Here is a 19,946-nt window from a genome sequence, read left to right on the forward strand (position 1 = left end):
TGTGATGACCCTCCCAACCATAAAATTATCTTCTTTGATACTTCAAAACTGTAATTTTGCTACTGTTATGAATTGTATGGTGAATATTTTTGGAGATAGAGGTTTTGTCAAAGGGGTCATGACCCACAGGTTGAGAACCATTGTCCTAGATTTTTGGGGACCTAGAAGTTTGTGGATTGCCGCTGACATTCAGGATTAGCTAGCATTACGAGTTTGAAAGTTTTTAAAGACATGTGTATTTTAAAGATTTATTTTATGTGCACAGGTATTTTACCCACACGTATGTATATGCACCATGTACACAGCTGGTGCGGGAGGAGGTCAGAAGACGACCTTGGATCCCTGAAGTTACAGCTGGTTGTGGGTTTCCGTGTAGGTGCTGGGAATCAAAACTGAGTCTTCTGCAAGAGCAGTAGTATACTCTTTACCTTTGAGCCATCTCTCTAGCCCCCCACTAAAAGATACTTGAATATAGGCTTCCTCAGCTCCCTACACTCCTAAGTGTCTTTCTCTTAACCCTCAAGCTCCAACTGAACTGAACGTGTGCTGTTGACATGTGCATGACTAAGACCCATGGGAAAACAGCTGCCACCACTCCCTGTGGGACTCAGAGGGATGGCCAAGGCTTTCGCTGGTATATGTGTAAACATGGACAGTGTGTGCAGAAAATGTCCACCATAACTTTCTCCCTTTTTTTCCCCCGAGACATAGTTTCTCTGTGTAGCTTTGGAGCCTGTCCTGAAACTCACTCTGTAGACCAGGTTGGCCTCGAACTCACAGAGATCCGCCTGCCTCTGCCTCCCGAGTGCTGGGATTAAAGGCATGCGCCACCGTGCCTGGCCAGCTTTCTCCCTCTTGATTGGGTCCTGAAGACAGCTACCCCACAGAGACTGCTCTGCTCCCACGCCAGATTAGCTAGATTCTCTCCTTGACCAGACGCATACCATAAACCCTGCCTTCTTGTTCAGCTGTATGCAATAACCCCACCTCCCTGTTCCACTCTATGTAATGAACACATTGAACGTCCAAGGTGGTCTGGTTTTGTCAGAAAATCCAGACCACCCGATCCCAGCCTTTCTGTGTGTCTGTCTGTGTTTGTCATTTTTTTCCCCCTTACCACCCTGAGTCAGGTCCAAGTTCCTGGAGCTATGCAAGGACTCAACACAGAACAAGGAATGATGCACAAATCCCAAGTGAGAGCAGGTGAAAAAAGGCTTTCCCAAAAAGGGGTGCAGTCTCTGAGAGGGACAATAAGCATCAGTTGTCTTATCAGCTATATATATATCCTTTCGGTGACTCTCAAATCTCAAAAGTCTGCTAAGAAGTCGTTTTTCCTTTCTCCCATGAAGTGGTTCCAGAGCTGCCTTGGATGAACTGACAACCTTAGTCAGGGAAAGATGAGACACCAGCGCTGCACAAGGGGCTTAGCATGTCCTTTCCGTTGAGGCGGGTCTCTGGGGAGATTTCTAGAAAAGTGCAGGCTTATGGCGATTTTATAGCTCGAAAGGCAGAAAGGGCTTTGGCAGTAGTTGATTCTGCTAGAATTCCTGCTCAGTTCCTGTCAGAGGCTTCAACTGATGCCAGAGTCAGGGCTTCTCACGTGCACTGCCCTTTACTCCTATCTCAAACGGGTTGCATTGGGAAGACAGTCAAAGAGATGTAAGGATTGCCTGTATTAGTTGTTTTTCTATGGCTGTGATGAAACACCATGACCAAGGCAACTTACAGAAGAAAGAGTTTATTCTGGATGTAAGTTTCAGAGGGTTAGAGTCCATGAAGTGGCAGCTGAGAACTCACATCTTGAATTACAATCAAGAGGCAGAGAGAGCTAGAGTCTGGTGTGAGTCTTTTGATATCAAAGCATGTCCCTAGTGACATACTTCCTCTAGCAAGGCTACACCTCCTAATCCTTCCAAAATAGCACTATCAACTGGGACCAAGTTTGTAAATGGACATTTCCTGTCCTGACTACCCAGTCCCAAATAACCAACTCAGAGGCTTAATATTACTTATAAATGCTCAGCTAGTAGCTCAGGCTTGTTGCTAACTAGCTCTTACAACTCAACCTATTTCTTTTAATTCATGTAATTCCCTGAGGATCATGGCCTTTACCTCTAGCCCATTTTGTATGTCCAGCTCATTCTCCATCTGGCTAGTGACTCTTCTGACTCCATCCTCCTTTTTCTCAGAGTTCTCTGTATCTGGCTGTCCCACCTATACTTCCTGCCCAGCCTTTGGCCTGTCAGCTTTTTATTAACCAATGAGAGTAATACATAGTCATAGTGTAGAAAAGGATTTTTCCACAGCATGAATATTTAAACATATGAATATTTAAACATAAAGTCTATGAGGTTATTTTCATTCAAACTGCCACAGCACTCTAAATCAGGATTAGGGGTTCAGACATGATGTTTAGGTGTTGGAGAAACACAGATGTATACATAGTTCAGTGGTTTTTCTCAGCTTTTCCTAAGGAAACACCAATTTCATGTTTTCTCTTGATTTTTTTTATTATGAAGATTAGTCACTGTGGTGGTTTGAAAGAAAATGCCCCGAAGGGAGTGGAACTATTAGGAGGTATGGCCTTGTAGGAGCAGGTATGGTCTTGTTGGAGGAAGTGTGTCACTGTGGGGGTGGGCTTTGAGATCTTGCCCAGTGTGACAGAACACTTCCTGTTGCCTGCCTATCAAGAAGTAAGACTCTCAGCTCCAGCACCACGTCTGCCTGCATGTCACCATGTCGTACCATGATGATGATGGACTAAACCTCTGAAAATGTAAGCCACCCTAATTAAATGTTTTTTCTTGATAAGAGTTGTTATGACCAAGAGTTGCTGTGACCATGGTGTCTCTTCACAGCAATAGAAACACCTAAGACAGAAGTTGTTACTGGGGACTGGAGTATTGCTATGAAAGGCCTGACCATGCTTTTGTTTGAAGGAATTTGGACTTTGGGAGTTTGGGTTAGGAAAGCAGTGGAATACTTTAAGTGCTGTTTAATGGGCCATTCCAGTAGGAGCATGGAAGACAGTGGTGCTAAGAATGATTTGAACTGTGGGGGGCTGGCTCAAGAGGTTTCAGAGGAAAATTTTGGTATGTTGCCTAGAAATGGATCTTGGAATATTTTGGTGAAGAATGTGGCTATTTTTTGCCCTTATCTGAAAAGTTTGTCTGAGGCTAAAGTTTTGGATTAATTCCCTTGGCAGAAGAAATCTCAAAACAGCCTAGTATAGACTCTGTTGTGTGGTTATTAGTGTTAACACTAATGAAGATTTATAATAAAAAGGAGCAAGCTGAGCAAGGAAAAATATTTGAAGAGAAAAGGAGCACCAGAAAGTGAATGGAGCTAAGTTCCGTGTTCAAGAAGATAAACAGATTAAGAAATGGAATAAAGGGAGTGGTGACCTCAGGGCAAGATCCCACCCAGCTAAGTTTCCAACTTATGAAAAGCTTAGACCTTGGTGGTGGGCACATCTTTAATCCCAGCATTCTGAAGGCAGAGGCTGGCAGATCTCTGGGTTAGAAGGGGCCAGCCTGATCTATAGAACAAGTTTAGGCAATAAAGGAAACCATCAAAAACAGAAAGTTATTGAAGATGTAATTGAACAAGGAGGCCATGTTCCAGCCCCAGTAAGCAGCAGAACTTGGCAACTTTGGCCACATGGTTCTGGAGTTAAGGATAGAAGAAAGTGTTGGTGGATTTTCTTTGGACTGCTAGCCCCCAAATAATGACACAGAGACTTATTAACTATGAAAGCTTGGCCCTTAGCTTAGGCTTGTCTCACTGGCCCTTATAACTTAAATTAACCAATTTCTATTAATCTATGTTCTATAATGTGGCTTTTTATCTCTCTTTCATTGTGTACATCTGACCTCCTCAATGTCTTGCTGGCATCTCCCTTGTGCCTAGATTCTAACCCTAGGTTCTTCTCTCTGACTGGAAGTCCCGCCTAACCACTCCTCCCTAGCTATTGGCCATTCAACTCTTTATTAAACCAATCAGAAGGTACCTTAGGCAGAGACACATCTTTACAATGTACATAAGGATTATCCCACAACAAGAAAGGGGCTATGGAATTTGCCTCCCCAACTAAGGAAAGCCACTGAGGCCAGGCATGTGTCAGGGGTGTCCCTGAATGGAGGCTTAGAGAGGCCATTGCATGAAGCTGTGAGGTTGAAGCCTGGATTGCCTTGGAGACCCCAAGATGTTGGAGATGCCAGAGCTGTGGGATACCTGCCGAGGAGAGCTGATAAAAGGGAGTGGAACCAGCCCAAAAGAAAGAAGTGTGTTGCAGTCAACAAAGCTGAAAGGAGTTGGAGATCTGAAGAGCACTTTGACATCAGACATGGAGATGCAGTGTTTGGAGTTTGCCCAGCTGGTTTTTGGTCTTGCTTTGGTCCAGTATTTCCTATGTTCCCTTACCTATATTTTGAAATGATGTATATTTTGTGTCATTATATGTTGGAACGATGTGATCTACTTTTTGGTTTTGATTTTATAGGGGATTACAGTTAAGAGATTGCATGAGTCTCAAAAGAGACTTTGAACTTTAGACTTTTAAATAAGTTTGAGACTGTTATAGACTATGGGGACTTTTGAAGTGAGACTGAATGTATTTATTTTTTATTTTTGTTTCATGAACACTGGTTTACCTGTATGAGGGTATTGGATCCTTGAAACTGGAGTTATAGACAGTTGTGAGCTGCAATGTGGGTGCTGGAAATTGAACCCAAGTCCTCTGGAAGAACAGCTAGTACTTTTAAACACTGAGCCATCTCTCCAGCCCCCTGAATGCATTTTGCATTATGATATGGCCACAGCCTTTGAGGGCCAAGGAGTGGAATGTGGTGGTTTGAAAGAAAATGGCCCCAAAGGGACTGGCACTATTAGGAGTTGAGGCCTTGTTGGAGTAGGTGTGGTCTTGTTGGAGGAAGTGTGTCACTGTGGGGGTGGGCTTTGAGGTCTCCTATGCCCAAGATCCTGCCCAGTGTGACAGACCACTTCCTGTTGCCTGCCTATCAAAATGTAGGACTCTCATCTCCCAGCACCATGTCTGCCTGCATGCCACCATGTCACACCATGATGATCATGGATTAAACCTCTGAAAATGTAAGCCACCACAATTAAATGTTTTTCCTTTATAAGAGTTGCTATGGTCATGGTGTCTCTTCATAGCAGTAGAAACCCTAAGTAAGACAGGTACTTTTGAGCACATCATGAGGAAACTGCATGTCTTATGTATGCTCCCTGGGTATAATCAGAAAGGTGACCATGCTTTACTCATAAAAAAAGGGGGGGGATGGTCACACTCATGAGCCTTACACTAACTCCCTTCATCTAGCTTCCACCTGTCTAACATATGCACTTGAGAGCATTCCTACAGAGAGAAGTGATGGCTCATCTGACTGCTTCTTGTTGATAGAGGATGATGGAAAAAGCTGGCAGTTGACCGAGAGGCCTGTGGCAGAAACTGGGAGGAATTTCCGTATCTGGTTCCATTTGTCAAGCTGTCTACAATGGACAAAGCTAGCTGTCAGGTGGAGCGCAAACACGTATTTGCCAGCGGGTCTAGGAAAGACAGGGGCCCAGTTAGCTTAGGGATCAAGGAAGATGCGGAGGCCTTTTCAGGTTTGAATGTGTTCCTTCCACTGCAATATGAAAAGAGTTGACTATGAAACGACTGCCCCCTTTTAAAATAGATTATGGAACAATGGAGAAGTCTTATTATCAGAAGGAGCTGGGAGGTCACGTCAGATAGAGCAAATCTAGGAAATCCACAAGATAACCCCCAAGTAAAAATCTCCTCGATTCTATTTGAAGTAGTTATCCACACCAAGGAGCTATAGGATTGAAGATGTAGCAGATGAGGCCATAAGGTAGGGGTAAGAAAATAAGAAAAGGTCATGAGCTGGAGAGATGGTTCAGAGGTTAAGAGCACTGGCTGTTCTTCCAGAGGACCAGGGTTCAACTCCCACTAACCACATGGTGGCTCACAACCATCTATAATGAGCTCTAGTGCCCCCTTCTGGCTTGTAGGCATACACACAGGCAGAACACCATATACATAATAAATAAATAAATCTTAAAATATATAATATATATAAATTTATTGCTGGGTGGTGGCACACACCTTTAATCCTAGCACTTGGGAGGCAGAGCCAGGCAGATCTCTGTGAGTTTGAGGCCAGCCTGGTCTACAGAGTGAGACCCAGGATAGGAACCAAAACTACACAGAGAAACCCTGGCCAAAAAAAAAAAAAAGAAAGAAAAAAGAAAAAGGTCAACATTTCTTGGGCTAGAGAGATGACTCACCGGTTAAGAGCTCTTGTTCTTTCAGAGGACTTGGGTTTGATTCTCAGTGTCCACATGACAACTCACAACTGTCCATAATTCCAGTTCCAGGGGATCTGACATCCTCATTGGGACCAGGTATACACTTGGTACACACATAATACATGCAGACAAAACACCCATATATGTAAGATACATTTTTTTTTAAAGATCAACACTCAAAGCAAGGCTTTTCTATGCTTTCTGTTTAAGATACAGGCACTTACTAATCTTCTTGAAGAGGGATTTTAATCCCTGGTTATGCTCATAGGTGTAGGACATAGGGCATATGTGGATCACAATTCTTGGTTGTCTGGTTTGATATCTCTGGGTCTGGATGACTATTGACCCTAGAATGATAAATCTGGGAGTCATGTCTGCTGATCTAGTGATGATGGAGTGGACAGGGTCACAGTGTGTGGCCTTCCCAGTCTGAATATAGAGATGGGGATAATGAAGGAAAGGACTTTGCCAATATCAGATCCCAAGGCGAAGGGGCTTTTCACTCGCATAGCTGTGCCTCTCAAAGATGGTGGAGGGACCACTGAAGTGGACCAGTGAGGGCACCTGTTTTATCAGGCTTAAGTTTCCTCACAGAACACAAGTCATTAGAGGGAGGGCCTTCCACAGAGAATTTCAAAGGGGCTCAAATCACTTAAGGAAGGGCTGTTCTGAACCTGGATCAAAGTCTGGGATAACAGCGTAGTCCATGGTAACTGAACTTCACGGTGAGTGTTTAGAGCCCTCCTTCAGGTACAGTGGAGGGGAGGTGGGACTGAACACCTAATGTATCTGAGATCCTGTTTGTGGCCAGGTAGGCTTGTGGAATCCAAATCATGCCACAGTCTCACAAAGCAGACCTCTGGTTACCTCTGGTGCCTTTTTGCTCTCTAAAACAAAGCCTCTATTTGCCCTGTATATTCTGTTTCCTCTAAAGGTCAGGCCTCCCTGTCCTGTAGTTTATGTGGCAGTCATGCCCTGGAACAAAAGAGCCAGTTGCTTCTTTTTTTAAGCTCTGGGGATCACACCAGTTCCAATTTTATTTTTTAGGTAAATTTATGAGTGTTTTGCCTGCATGTATATATGTGTACCATGTGTGTGCCTGGTACCCTCAAGAGGCTAGAAGGCATCATATCTCCTGGAATTGGAGGTAGAGATAGCTGTGAGCTGCCATGTGGGTGCTGAGAATTCAACCTGAGTTCTTGGGAAGAACAGTAAGTGCTCTTAACTACTTTGCCATCTCTCCAGCCCCAAACTGGTTCCCAAAAAAAAGTACATATTTAAATTTCTCTCCATCCCACCACCGTGTGTGTGTGTGTGTGTGTGTGTGTGTGTGTGTGTGTGTGTGTGTGGTGTATGTATGCCATGGATGGCTTGTGGAAGTCAGAGTCAGAGCACAACTTTTGGGAGTCAGTTCTCTCCTGCTACCATATGGGTCCCAGGGATCTATTCCTTCCCTTGTTAGGAGGTGATGATCATGTCTTCCTCATCTAACCAGTGGAATGGCCACATGTGCTACATCACCACGATCCCTACCCTTTATTCCTGTGGGGAGCTAACTCGATGTCTTCTTCGTGGGCCTGGTGGTGTTTAAATCCAGTTTGGAGAGACTTCCAGGAAAGAAAATGCAGCAATCTTAGACACCCTGGCTCATTTGATCTGTAAGGAAGTCTTTGTTTTTCTTACCCATGCAAACTGTTTCTAGATTCCAGAATATATTTCTTTGAAAGAAATTGTGGCAAAGGGAAGGGGAGATCACAAGCTATTTCCACATCTGCTCATTGCCTGCTTTTAAAAGGACAACTAAATTTATTTATTTATTTTTTGTTTTTTCGAGACAGGGTTTCTCTGTGTAGCTTTGCGCCTTTCCTGGAACTCACTCTGTAGCCCAGGCTGGCCTTGAACTCACAGAGATCCGCCTGCCTCTGCCTCCCTCATGTTTCCATAGGGAGGCTCTCTGTCACCACTTGCTTGCTCCTGTGTGGGTACACGTTCATGGGAGAATGTATGTATGTATATGTGTCCTCTCAAGTGCTGGGATTAAAGGCGTGCACCACCACCACCCGGCAGGACAACTGAATTTAAATCACGCCACGATGTTTAAATCAAAACAGAGGAGAGAGAATAGAGAATATTAACTTTATTTTTAGAAATGCTTTTTGTCCTTTAAAAAATATTAGCACTCCCATGCCAGATGTGATGGTGCACGCTCTTAATCCCAGCATCAGGAGGCATGTAGAGGCAGATGTCTGTGAGTTCAGGGCCAGCCTGGTTTACATAGTGAGACCCTATCTCAACAAACAAACAAAAATAGTATTAGCTCCCCTTTAGTAAGGCTTTCCATGTATCTCATATAAATGTTTAAGAATACTGAACCCTCTGGGTGATGGTGGTGAACACCTTTAATCCCAGCACTTGAGAGGCAGAGACAGGCAGATCTCTTGAGTTCAAGGCCAGGCTGGTCTACAGAGTGAGTCCAGGACAGCCACGGATACACAGAGAAACCTTGTCTTCAAAAAAACCAAAATAATAAACTAAAATATAAAATAATAATAATAATACTGAACCCAGAGAGGACACAGCATCACAGTTTCCTACAGGAAAAAAGCTGTGACTAGAGTCAAGGAAGAAAACACTTAATAGCATGTTCTACATGTCAGCATTATACAGCATTTCATGACATATGCCATAGGGATATTTTCTGTTTTTAAACATGAATTTTGAGCATAATGATCAAGGACCCTGAAGCCAACATTGCTCTTCAAGTTTTGGCAGATAACATTTACAATACACACACACACACACACACACACACACACACACACACACACCCCCCAAATCATTAGGTAGCTAGACAAGGGACCAGCATTAGCAGATGTGGAGGCCACTGAGGATGGACCCTGTCTTGAATTTCCTTGGGAACAAATAGGGAGATGAATCACTTTAACTGTCCCTCAATGTTCAAAATACCTTGTTAGGTATGATGGAGAATGCCCTTAATGCCAGCATTGGGAAGGCAGAGGCAGGAGGATCCCTGTGAGTTCAAACCTGATCTACATAGTGAGCTCCAGGACAGAGAAAGATTGAAAATACCATGTGAAAAGGAGGGTGTTGGTATCAAGACTTTATTGTGGCCAAGCAAAACAAAGAGTCTTTGTCTCAGTGAAAGAATACAATCTGACTTTTACCTCTCGTCCTGAATGGGCACGGCATTCTAATCTGCCTCTAGTGTAACGTCACACACACACTGTCCTCTCTTCCCTGTCTCTAACAGTGTAACGTCACACACTGTCTTCTCTTCCCTTTGTAGTTGTTTATAGATTTTAGCAGTTCCCTTTGCCTCTTCTCTTTTTCTTTTCTTTCTTTCTTTCTTTTTTTTTAAAGTTACTTGGTAGTGTATGGATGTTTTGTGTGCTTGTATTTCTGTGCACAATGTGCATGTCTAGTGCCCACAGAGACCAGCAGAGGGCACTGGATTCCCTGGCACTAGAATTACAGATGTGAATTGCCATACGGATGTTGGGAGCCAAAACTGGGTCCCCTAGAACAACAGCTAATGCTTCTTCTTCTTCTTCTTTTTTTTTTTTGTTTTTTTTGTTTTTGTTTTGTTTTGTTTTGTTTTGTTTTGAGACAGGGTTTTGTTTTGAGACAGGGTCTCTCTACATGGCTCTGACTGTCCTGGAACTCACCATGCAGACCAGGCTGGTCTTGAACTCATAGATATCCACCTGCCTCTGCCTTCTAAGTACTGAGATTAAAGGCATATGTTACCACAATTGGCCAGTGTTCTTACCCACTGAATCGTCTCTCCAGCCCTTGTCTCTTTCTCTGAGTGATGACTCAAAATGTCTAATAATTGGTAGATACCATGCCCACTTAGTCTCCTTTGGATAGCAGCCCCAATCCTAATCATGTCTGCCCTACTCTGGGCATTCTCCTTCCTTCTGAAGGGTACCCCCCCCCCCCATACAGAATCGCTACAGCTCCCCATCACTTCGCCTGACTGCTGACTCAGAAGGCAGGCCTTTCCTTCCCTTGTCTAGCCCCTCCTTTCTGTCTGATCTGTAATTTTCTCTCAAACTAGAAGAAAACAGTCCTTCATTCCTTCCAAGTCCATTTTAAAATTCTTCATCAAGGAAACTAGCAAGCCACAAAAGGGAACCCCCATTCCCTAGTGATAACACCCAAATATCTTATAGTTAACACAAATGACACTATTAGCAATGATCTGAACTGGACAGTTATCCCTTTTCAACACTGACAAAATATATGCATATTTCATGTAGACCAAAGCTGGGAAATCATGTAAAGGGATCTCTGCATATAGGCCCATCTACAATTCAACTTTATTTTAACTTTTCCTAGCAAAAGTAAGTTTAGGAAAAAAAAGTTTAGAGAGTTTCTGAGTATTTACTAAAATCCCCCCCCCTTTTTTTTTTTAACAGTTTAAGCACCTTTACATTTTTAGGATCCTGTAAATCCCATAGGGTTTGTTTTTTCAGCCTTAGTTTCCAGAATTATTAGCACCAGACCCAACCCATTTCATAAGGAAACATGCACAAAACCAATATTCCAACTAGATAAAATTTTAGATAGGCCTGCTTGAAGTAAAATTCTATAAAACTGGTTTTTATTTTAGTTTCAAAGTCAAATACTTTAAATTCACCCATTTTAGCTCATCACGGTTTTAGAGAGAGAGAGAAATACAGAGGCAGTAGCTGCAATTTATTAACAGTCTAAAAATGTCTCCCAAATACTCACATTTATACATATACATGCTTACACACACACCTTTTAAACAGGCACACTGAGAATGATAATTTTAGTACGCAGATAAAGAAAAATTCACAAATCAAGTGGCCTGTTTAGTAGTAAGTTATTTGTGGGAAAGATTGGCTTGGCCCATATTGCTTTAGAAACAATCATGAATTACCAAAGGCTAGTCAGCTAGAACTTTTTCTAGGGGGCACCAAGGGAGTATGCTTAATATTTTTCATGTTTACATAACTGCAGCAGAAATGTCCTCAATTTCATTCTCATTTCTCGATCTCAAGTGTGTTAAGGAGGGATGCAGTGGGTTGGTTTGGGAAAGTAGCAGCCACAAAATTACCCTTCAGGAATGAGCTTTATCGGGAGAAAGGGCCTCCATGGCAAAGAAGCAGTGTGATATATCAAAGGACATGCCAGGCCTTACAGGAAAGGAGAGGCTGCCCTTCAAAACTTGAGTGGAGTACCATGAAAAGATAGCTTAAAACAAGAGTTATTGTGGACAGGATGGTGGGGGGTTGCAGAAAGAGCTGTGAGAAATCCTCCCAAAGTGGGTGGTAGTAAGTTTCACACCATGTGATTTAGTCTAGGATAGCCTACCTGACTATTTAGTCTGGGATAGCCTTCCTTAGCATGAAAGAGCCAGGTACAGGGTAGGACTATGAGTTAGAGGATGAAAAAAAAAAAAGTCATAGCACAACATGACTTCTTAACACTCCATTTCAGGGTGAGAGCTACAGGGGGCACGGTCTGAGTTTTTCAGTCTGAGATTTGGCCAGCCTAGAGTCACCAGTGTCTTCAGAGGCATGCCAGTGATCCAACATGGTGACTCGGAGAACCACAGTGCTCCAAGCAGACCTCCCCAAACCTTCTCTGTCCCATGCCAGACACCCAAATGGTTTAAGGCCCATCACACAAATGGCATACTAGCCCAAATGTAGCTGTACAGAACTGAAACGGCTCAGATGAACCAGGAAAGATAAAGCCAACCACCAAGTGTCAGTCACCAAAATCATTTAAAAAGAACTCGAAGTACACAAAAGAGTTCCAACCTAAAGGAAAGCCAAAGGCTGGCCGGGGAGATATGGGAAGGCTCGGGCTTCCCAAAACATCCAAATGAAGTCCAAACGCTCATTTCCCTGCTTTACCCGACTGAGCAGACGATGCTGGCTGAAGCAGGAGGCTTAAACAACTCCCTGGAACAAATCAATTCTAGAAGCTGTTTGGGGCCGGTCAACTTTTTGCTTTCCATACGGGTCAGCTTGCTGCCAACGGCTGCCACTCAAAACGTGTCTTTCCTCCAGGCTGGGCTTGACAGCTGTTACTGAAGTTATCAAAGTCAGAGTCTGTGTCCTGGCAGCTCTGATTATCAGGCTGGGCCACCCATCCTCCAGCTCCCCGAAGAATTCTGTCTCTTGTCCCTGGCCTTCTGCTTGCCACAGCTCACCTCTCATCTACCCATGCCTGTGCCTTTCCACATACAGCTGTTCACAGATGCTGCCATTCCTATCAAGAGATAAGGCACTGAAGACTCAGTATAGGCCTAAATCACAGCTCTCTTCCCCAATCCCTGCCCACTGCATTATACACAGGCAGGGTAGTTAAAGTTGGGGCTGTGCAGTGAGTTCAGTAGTTCCCAGACCAGGGCAATGGTGTGGTATGGAGGCCAGAGGCTGGGGAAACTTTGAAAATGAGTGGTGTCATAGGAGCATAACAATGCTGAGAACTACTGACCCCCCAAAACTCTGATCCACACAGGGGAGGACTTGAGAGGGGAAAAGCCTTGGTTCTCAGGAGAGTGAGAACAAGTTTCCAAGCTCTGGGCTCCCACACTTGAAAACCAGGAAATCCAGTTTTATTGTGAGCCTCCACACAGGGATGGGGTTGGCAAGCCTCTGGGCCAGCCACTAGGGTTCACTTTGCTTCCCAAGTGGTCAAACTGCTCAGTGTTGTCCCACCCACCAGTGAGTGACTACAGGTTAGCAAGGCAGGGCTTACTCATCTTTACCCGCAGAAATGGGGGAAACCACGACAGTTTCCATTCTTGCAGGCTCTGCTGGTGACCACCAGGTCTGTGCCTCTAGCAGCCTGCTCCCATCTGTCACCACAGGGGAACTGTAGAGTGGCTCTGGTAATTGCTCAGGGTCTGGGAGCAGGCTTACAGAGTGCGACTCTTCAAAGCCACCAGGTATGTCCTTCCACCCAAGGAAAGACCGAGCAGCGACAATAACAATGAAGAGTGCTTTAAATTTAAGGATCATGACCTTGCTTAGCAAAGCAAACAAGAAAAATACACAACCACCCCGATCCACAAAATACCAGGGAAATACAGGAACACAAGGTATGTGCAGAAGTCCAGACCAAGTCCTGGCTAGAAAATCTAACTCAAAATGAAACCAAATGTGACTGAGGGAAGAAGGACCAGGGGGTGGTGTGAAGGACCTTTCAGAGGACAACCTAGAGGGCCACAAGTGGTGTTCAGATACACCAAACAGTAGCGACCACAAACGAGAACACTGGAGAGCAGGAGGGAGAATTAGAGCCATCACATGAAGGTGGAAGTGAACTTCCTAGCCTAGGAGGGGAGGCACAGTCCCAGCTGTTGCCGGAAAAGGCCAAGGAGCTGGGCCCAAGGCCATGGGCGGGGAAAGTCAGGTCTACTGAAGAGAAGTCCCAGGTCTTGGAGATATCAGCCAATGAACACCAGGAAGAGCTATTTAGCTCATGACTACCACAAGGAGGAAGTTACAAGAAGCCTGTTAGTGAAGGAGAAGTCTGGGGCAGGCCCCAAATGCTGGCAGAGTGGGAGGATACCACTGGTGAGCTGTGCTTGAACGAACAGGGTGCTCCACAGAAGCCAACTGAGGAACTCCAAGCAGACACAATGAAATGAGAATGGGCACAAACTTCCTAAGCTGTGTGTGTGTGTGGTGAGGTTGGCTTGGGGCCAGAGAGATGAGAACATGAGAAGTCTGTGGGTGAGGAGGAGGTGAAGGTCACACCAGCCTTTGAGGAAGAGCCGGACTTACTCAGTAAGGCAAGGAATCATGAAACTTGCTCCTAGGTAGCTCTGAACATCCCCACCCCCACCCCGAAACCAAGGGTCAGGTGGCCAAGGATGGGCAGACACCCTTGTATTAAAGGTACTCATTTCTTTGAAAGCTGGTGATAAAAGGCTATTTGATTTTATGAAAATACTGGTGTGGATCTCCTAATTAAATTAGTTTTTGATGACATTGAGAGTCCATTTGGCAAAAACTCGGACGCCAAGGTCCTAAAGCAGTAGGTATGGGAGAGGCGGCATCCATTAGTCCTAAGCATGAGGACAGCCAAGCCATGCAGTCAGGACTTGGACAGGGCTGTGACAGTGCCTGTGGCATCTGTGCTTCTGTGCTTCACTGTCCCCCCCCTTCCCGTGTTGGAAAGTGACACGGCTGCTTTCTGTTGAAACTGGGTCCACAGCTTGATGGGACCCCTGGAGCTCAAGACTTTTGCCAGTCCTGTGGTGAACAAGCACTTGGGCAAGAATGGGTTGTGCAGTGACAGACGGCTCTGTCCTCAGGGCTATTGAAGACCCACAGCTTGACAGGATTGGCCACTTAGAGCAGACCTCACAGAGATCATGGCCAAGTAGGTGGATGTGGACGTAGCTTGCTCCAAAAGGAAAATTTAAAGTGCCAGGGAGTAGCCATTGGGAGAGATTTTTAAAGTTTTTTTTAATCGTATTTTTATGTGTATGGGTGTTTTGCTTGCATGTATGTTTGTACACTAAGCACATGCAGTGTCTGTAGAAGCCAGAAGAGGGTGTTGGATCCCCAGGACTGGAGTTGCAGATGGTTGAGAGTCATCATGTCCAACTGCAGAAATCGAACCTGGGTCCTCCAGAAGAGCAGCCAGGGTTGTTTGTTCTTGATGTATACTTATGTTTTGGAGCTATTAGGATAGAGCCCTAGTGTCCTAACAAACCAGGCTTAGTAATGCATCTTCAAAGCAAATTAAAGACAGACTTGATAGTGAAAACTAGAAAGACTTACTCAGTGTGGCCAAGGAGATGCAATGACTTTCTGGATCTCTAACTGGAGTCCTGACATGAGGTTTAGGTGTAGCAGGAATCTTAAAAGTTCTTATTAATAAAATCAAACCTGAGCCAGGTATTGGGGTGAACTGGAAGATCAGAGAAACGGAACAAGCCACAGCTACCTCACCTCGCCGGATCCTCAGCTGGTTTTGTCTCCTCAGACTGGAGGCCTCCGAGTCCTCATCCAGAATGGTCTCAGCTGAACTGCTGCTCAAAAGCCTGAATGCTTAACCAGGCCAAATGCTTAACCAGCCAAATGCTTCTAGTTTCTGGTCCTCATGCCTTATATACCTTTCTGCTTTCTACCACCACTCCCTGAGATTAAAGTCTTGCTTTCTGGGATTAAAGGTGTGAGTCACCATGCTTGGCTGTTTCCAATGTGGCCTTGAACTCACAGAGATCCCAGATGGATTTCTGCTTCTGGAATGCTAGGATTAAAGGCGTGTGCTACCACTGCCTATCTTTTATGTTTAATATTGTGGCTGCTCTGTCTCTGACCCCAGATAAGTTTATTAGCGTGCACGGTATTTGGGGGAATACAATACCACATTTAGGTGTAAGGGCCAGAATTATGCACAGCTAAGCAGTTCTGGTGGAGGTATGGGTCCATTCATCACTGGCCTTTCATTGTTTTGGCTGGAGTCTTTTGCAAGCAGTCAGACAAGATGTCAGAATGGTGGGAAATCCCTTTCCCTAAGATGAGTCCCTCCTCTCGCTGGATCCAGGCTTCAACCTCCCCTGAGTGAAATTTCTGAGGAAAGTCCAATTTCTTGGACTAGTCTCATGATTAAAAGGAGGGCCAAAAGTGTTTCTTTAGAGGTTACACTTCCAGAAACATGAAGGAGCCATTCAAGTGGTGGTGGTCTTCTCCCTTACTGCTGCTATTCCAACAGTGCTGCTTTTATCCTCACAAACCTTCTGAAGCAGTAGGTATGGCTCATTATAAAGTTTTTATGCATTTGTCTGTCTGTTCATCTTGTCATAGTTGATCTTTTTTTTTTTTTTTTTTTTTTGGAGAAAAGGTTGCACCCTGGAGCTCACTCTGTAGACCAGACTGGCTTCGAACTCACAGAGATCTGCCTGCCTCTACCTCCCAAGTGCTGGGATTGAGGTGTTTGACACCAAGCCCACTATTCTTTTTAATGAGAATTTACCTCGACGTTGTGTTAAGTAGTTCTAAAAGAAATAGTTTGTGTTTAATCTTGTATTTTTTCATATGAACTTCTTAAAATTTTTCACATGACCTAATTTTATCTTTTATTTGGTTTGTTCGCAATGGCTTGTTACAAATAATGGTTGTATTTTACCCTTAACACTAATTTCAGGTTTTAAATACATATTTTTTAATTTTTTGTGATTATAATTGCATCATTTCCCCCTCCTATTAAATGCATTATATATTCCCAATGCAGGTTTAAAAACTTGTTTTCATGGTGTGCTCCTGCCCCCATACCGCCCCTCACCTATGAAGCGCCATCTGCTGGCAGAATGGCAGTATAGCTTCAGGGTGGTCCTTGTTTAGGACAACTGTTCTAGATTTGGCAGTTTTGTCAATAAAAATCTGAGCAAATATGGAATTTACCATTTGCTTGTAACTGAAATGAGCTTCACAGAGATGTGAGCTAACAGCCTTCGTCCTCTTCCTGCAGGGAATGTGCAAATGTAAGCTGCTGTGCACGGCTTAGGAAGAGGCTGGGTTGCTATTACAAGCAACTTACTATTACATTACAAGTGGACTTACTATGTACACTAGCATTTTAGGTTCAAATTATAAATCAAAATATGTGTGTTCTGCTTGGTTAGAATATTTGTACCCTTTTGTGCAGTGGAATCCGAGGTCTTGTCTTAACAGACAAAATACTAACAGGAGAAAATTGCCCCCTGCATAGAAACACAGAATAACACTTATGGGGATTGTGCTTTGATTGAGAATGTCTCCTAGTCTCAGGCATTTCAATGCTCGGTGCCCAGTCTGCAGTGCTGTTTGGTGAGGTTCATTTAAGTGGCACAGACCTGCTAGAGGAAGTACATCACTGGAGGTGGGCTTGGGAAATAAAAGGCCTCAGAAACTTCAGCTCATGCTGATTCCTGCTTGTAGCTGAGGGTGTGAGTTCCAGCTTGCTGCTGCTGCTCAGTGCCACACTTTGCCACTAGGATGGGTTTTTCTCCCTATGATAGTGTAAGCCCAAGTAAACTCCACTCTCCCAACCCCCAATAAGTTGACTTGGTCATGGTTTATCACAGCAACAGAATAGTAACTAATACAGGAATCACAAATAATTCAGTTCCTTAAAAAAAAAAAAACCAAAAAACTGAAGAACCAATTTGTGTTCTTTAAAATGTCAGGAAGTCTCACCACCATAGAAGTGGACCTTTATTCTAGCTCTGTACTTGATCATTTCCTAATGGACACTAACTAGGGCATTTCTTGGCCTTTGTCTGCAAAACAAGTTTTAGGGCTGGGGAGAGGTGGGTAAAAGTGCTTGTTTCACAAGCTTGCAGCTCTGAGTTTGGTCTCTGTCACTCATGGAAAAAGCCAGATGTGGTAGCATTTATCTGTAATCCCAGCACTCCTGCAGGAAGATGGGAGATAGAGACAGGCAAACAGGCCCATAATTTGCTAGTGCCATCTTGTTTATTGATCCATCTGTTAGCCTGTGTGCTGATGTGATATTGTTTGTTATCCGTGTATGTTTCTGTGTGCCACCTTTAGCTGCGATACGTTACATAAAAATACGCTCCCTCCAAAAGGTTTAATTCAAGTTGGCCTATAGGTAAGCAAAACATACATGTGAACTAAGTCCAAATTCCTTCCAATTCCTAAGACTTCAACAAATCTATTTTAAAATTACAAATTAAAACAAAACAAAAAACAATCTCCTGAACTGATAATACACTGGCTGTGTTACCACTAGATACTTCAATAATGTCCATGTCTCAATTTCAAAAACCACTTCTTGGGGTTTCGTCACAATACTCTGTGCAGATGTCAGTAAATCTAATGAAAGGCTGGTGTAACTGGACAGGGCCGGGTTGTCCCTTGGTGTGATGTCCAGAGTGTGTCCCAAAGAGTTGAGCCACAAGACTCATTACTTGGGCATCAGGGCTCCCTTTTGCAGGCTCTTAGTTTTGCTGATAAAAGAATCTAAGATTTAGAATGAAGCTTGAGGACCATTTTACTAGACTTTAAAAGGAAAACCAGATGGCATGCAAGGTATGTCAGTAAAATGGGGGAGCAGGAAGAAGGGGGGCACAAAGGAGACTTTCTCATCTCATGTGGGCTCAGCTCAGGAGTTAGAGTTCCAGAGGCTCTGTCACAGAAAGGTCCACTGGGTCAGTGGCTCTGAGTCCTTGTCTACAACCAGAAATTCATGGTTGATAGATGGAGATGTGGTTTGTTCTTACTGTTTTTGAGACAGAGTCTCAGTGTGTGATTCTGGATGGTCTTGGACTTGAGCTCACAGAGATCCCCCTGCCTCTGGAATGCTAGGATTAAAGGCACATGCTACCACTCTCAGTTGGTGAAGGTTTTCTATAAGAAAGAGGCAGAGGCAGGCTCTGAGTTCGAGGCCAGCCTGGTCTTCAGAGAGAGAGTTATAGGACAGCCAGAGTTACACAGAGAAACCCTGTCTTGAAAAACTAAAACAAAACAAAACAAAAAAATTAAATTATATTTATCATGTACTTGTGTGTGTGTGCTTGGTGTACATGTGGAGGTCAGAGGACATTTTGAAATACTGGATTTCTCCTTATACATAATGGTTCCAGGAATCAAACTCAGGTCAGGCTTTCAAGGCAAGCGCCTCTATCCACTGAACCAGCTCATTGGCCTACCCAAGGGTGGGTCTAAAAAAGAGTTTATTATCAACAGAAAGTGTAAGAAAAGAGGGATTTCAATTTGCTGAAGAAAGCAGAGCTCAGGACAGCAGCCAAAGCTCCATGGAGGATCCAAGAGAGGGCTGCGACAAGGTTAGATTGGCTCTAATATGGGAGGATGCCCCAAGCAAGAAGGGGAAAAAACCCACAGAGCTACATTGTAGGGGCTTTTTACAGGACTTAAGGCAGAATCTTGACAAACACCTAGGGAATTTTCTTGAGACTTGTCAACTCTCTGAGCATCAAGTTCAGCTGCTGGAGAGCCCATCTGCTCTATGCATGTTTCTCTGATTCTAACCAAGGAGATGATCGTGTGGTATTTGCTGCCTGTTCATGTGTTATTAATTCAGGGGGTGGTTGAAGCTCCCTTCTGTCCGTCTCCGACTTCCCTTGTTAGCAGTTGACCTTGGCCCATCTGCTGGCTACTTCTCATTAGTTGCTGATCTTAAAGATATTGCTGGTCTCAGGCCTTGGTAGAGTCCACTAGTCATTAATTAAACGATATCTTTTTGTTTTCACATTTACGTGGCAAGCTTGAAGTTTTATTAAGGACATATCATGTACTTGGGGGTACTCTTATCACAGTTAGTATGATGTGGCCGCAGCTTTTCCTGGTTACCTCATATCCAGCACCTTGTGTACACGAGTCTGGAGTGGCCTTTCCGGAACAGGTGGAGGTTTTTTAGAAGCCATTCTTAATCATAGTGAAGATTGTTACAACTGGCAGTATTAGGAGGAAGCAATGTGAAAAGGTAACAGTGCTTTGCCTGGGTTCCTGAGATGGGGTTGCAGAGTTATGGGAGCCGTCCAGCCTTTCCCCAGAGTGCGGTGCTTCTCTTGTCTGGTTTTGGCTATCTCATACTCAGTTACAAGGCCTTTTATTTTTCATTCCTGG

Source organism: Peromyscus eremicus, chromosome 2, assembly GCF_949786415.1.
Source record: "Peromyscus eremicus chromosome 2, PerEre_H2_v1, whole genome shotgun sequence".
In the NCBI taxonomy this organism is placed as follows: Eukaryota; Metazoa; Chordata; class Mammalia; order Rodentia; family Cricetidae; genus Peromyscus; species Peromyscus eremicus.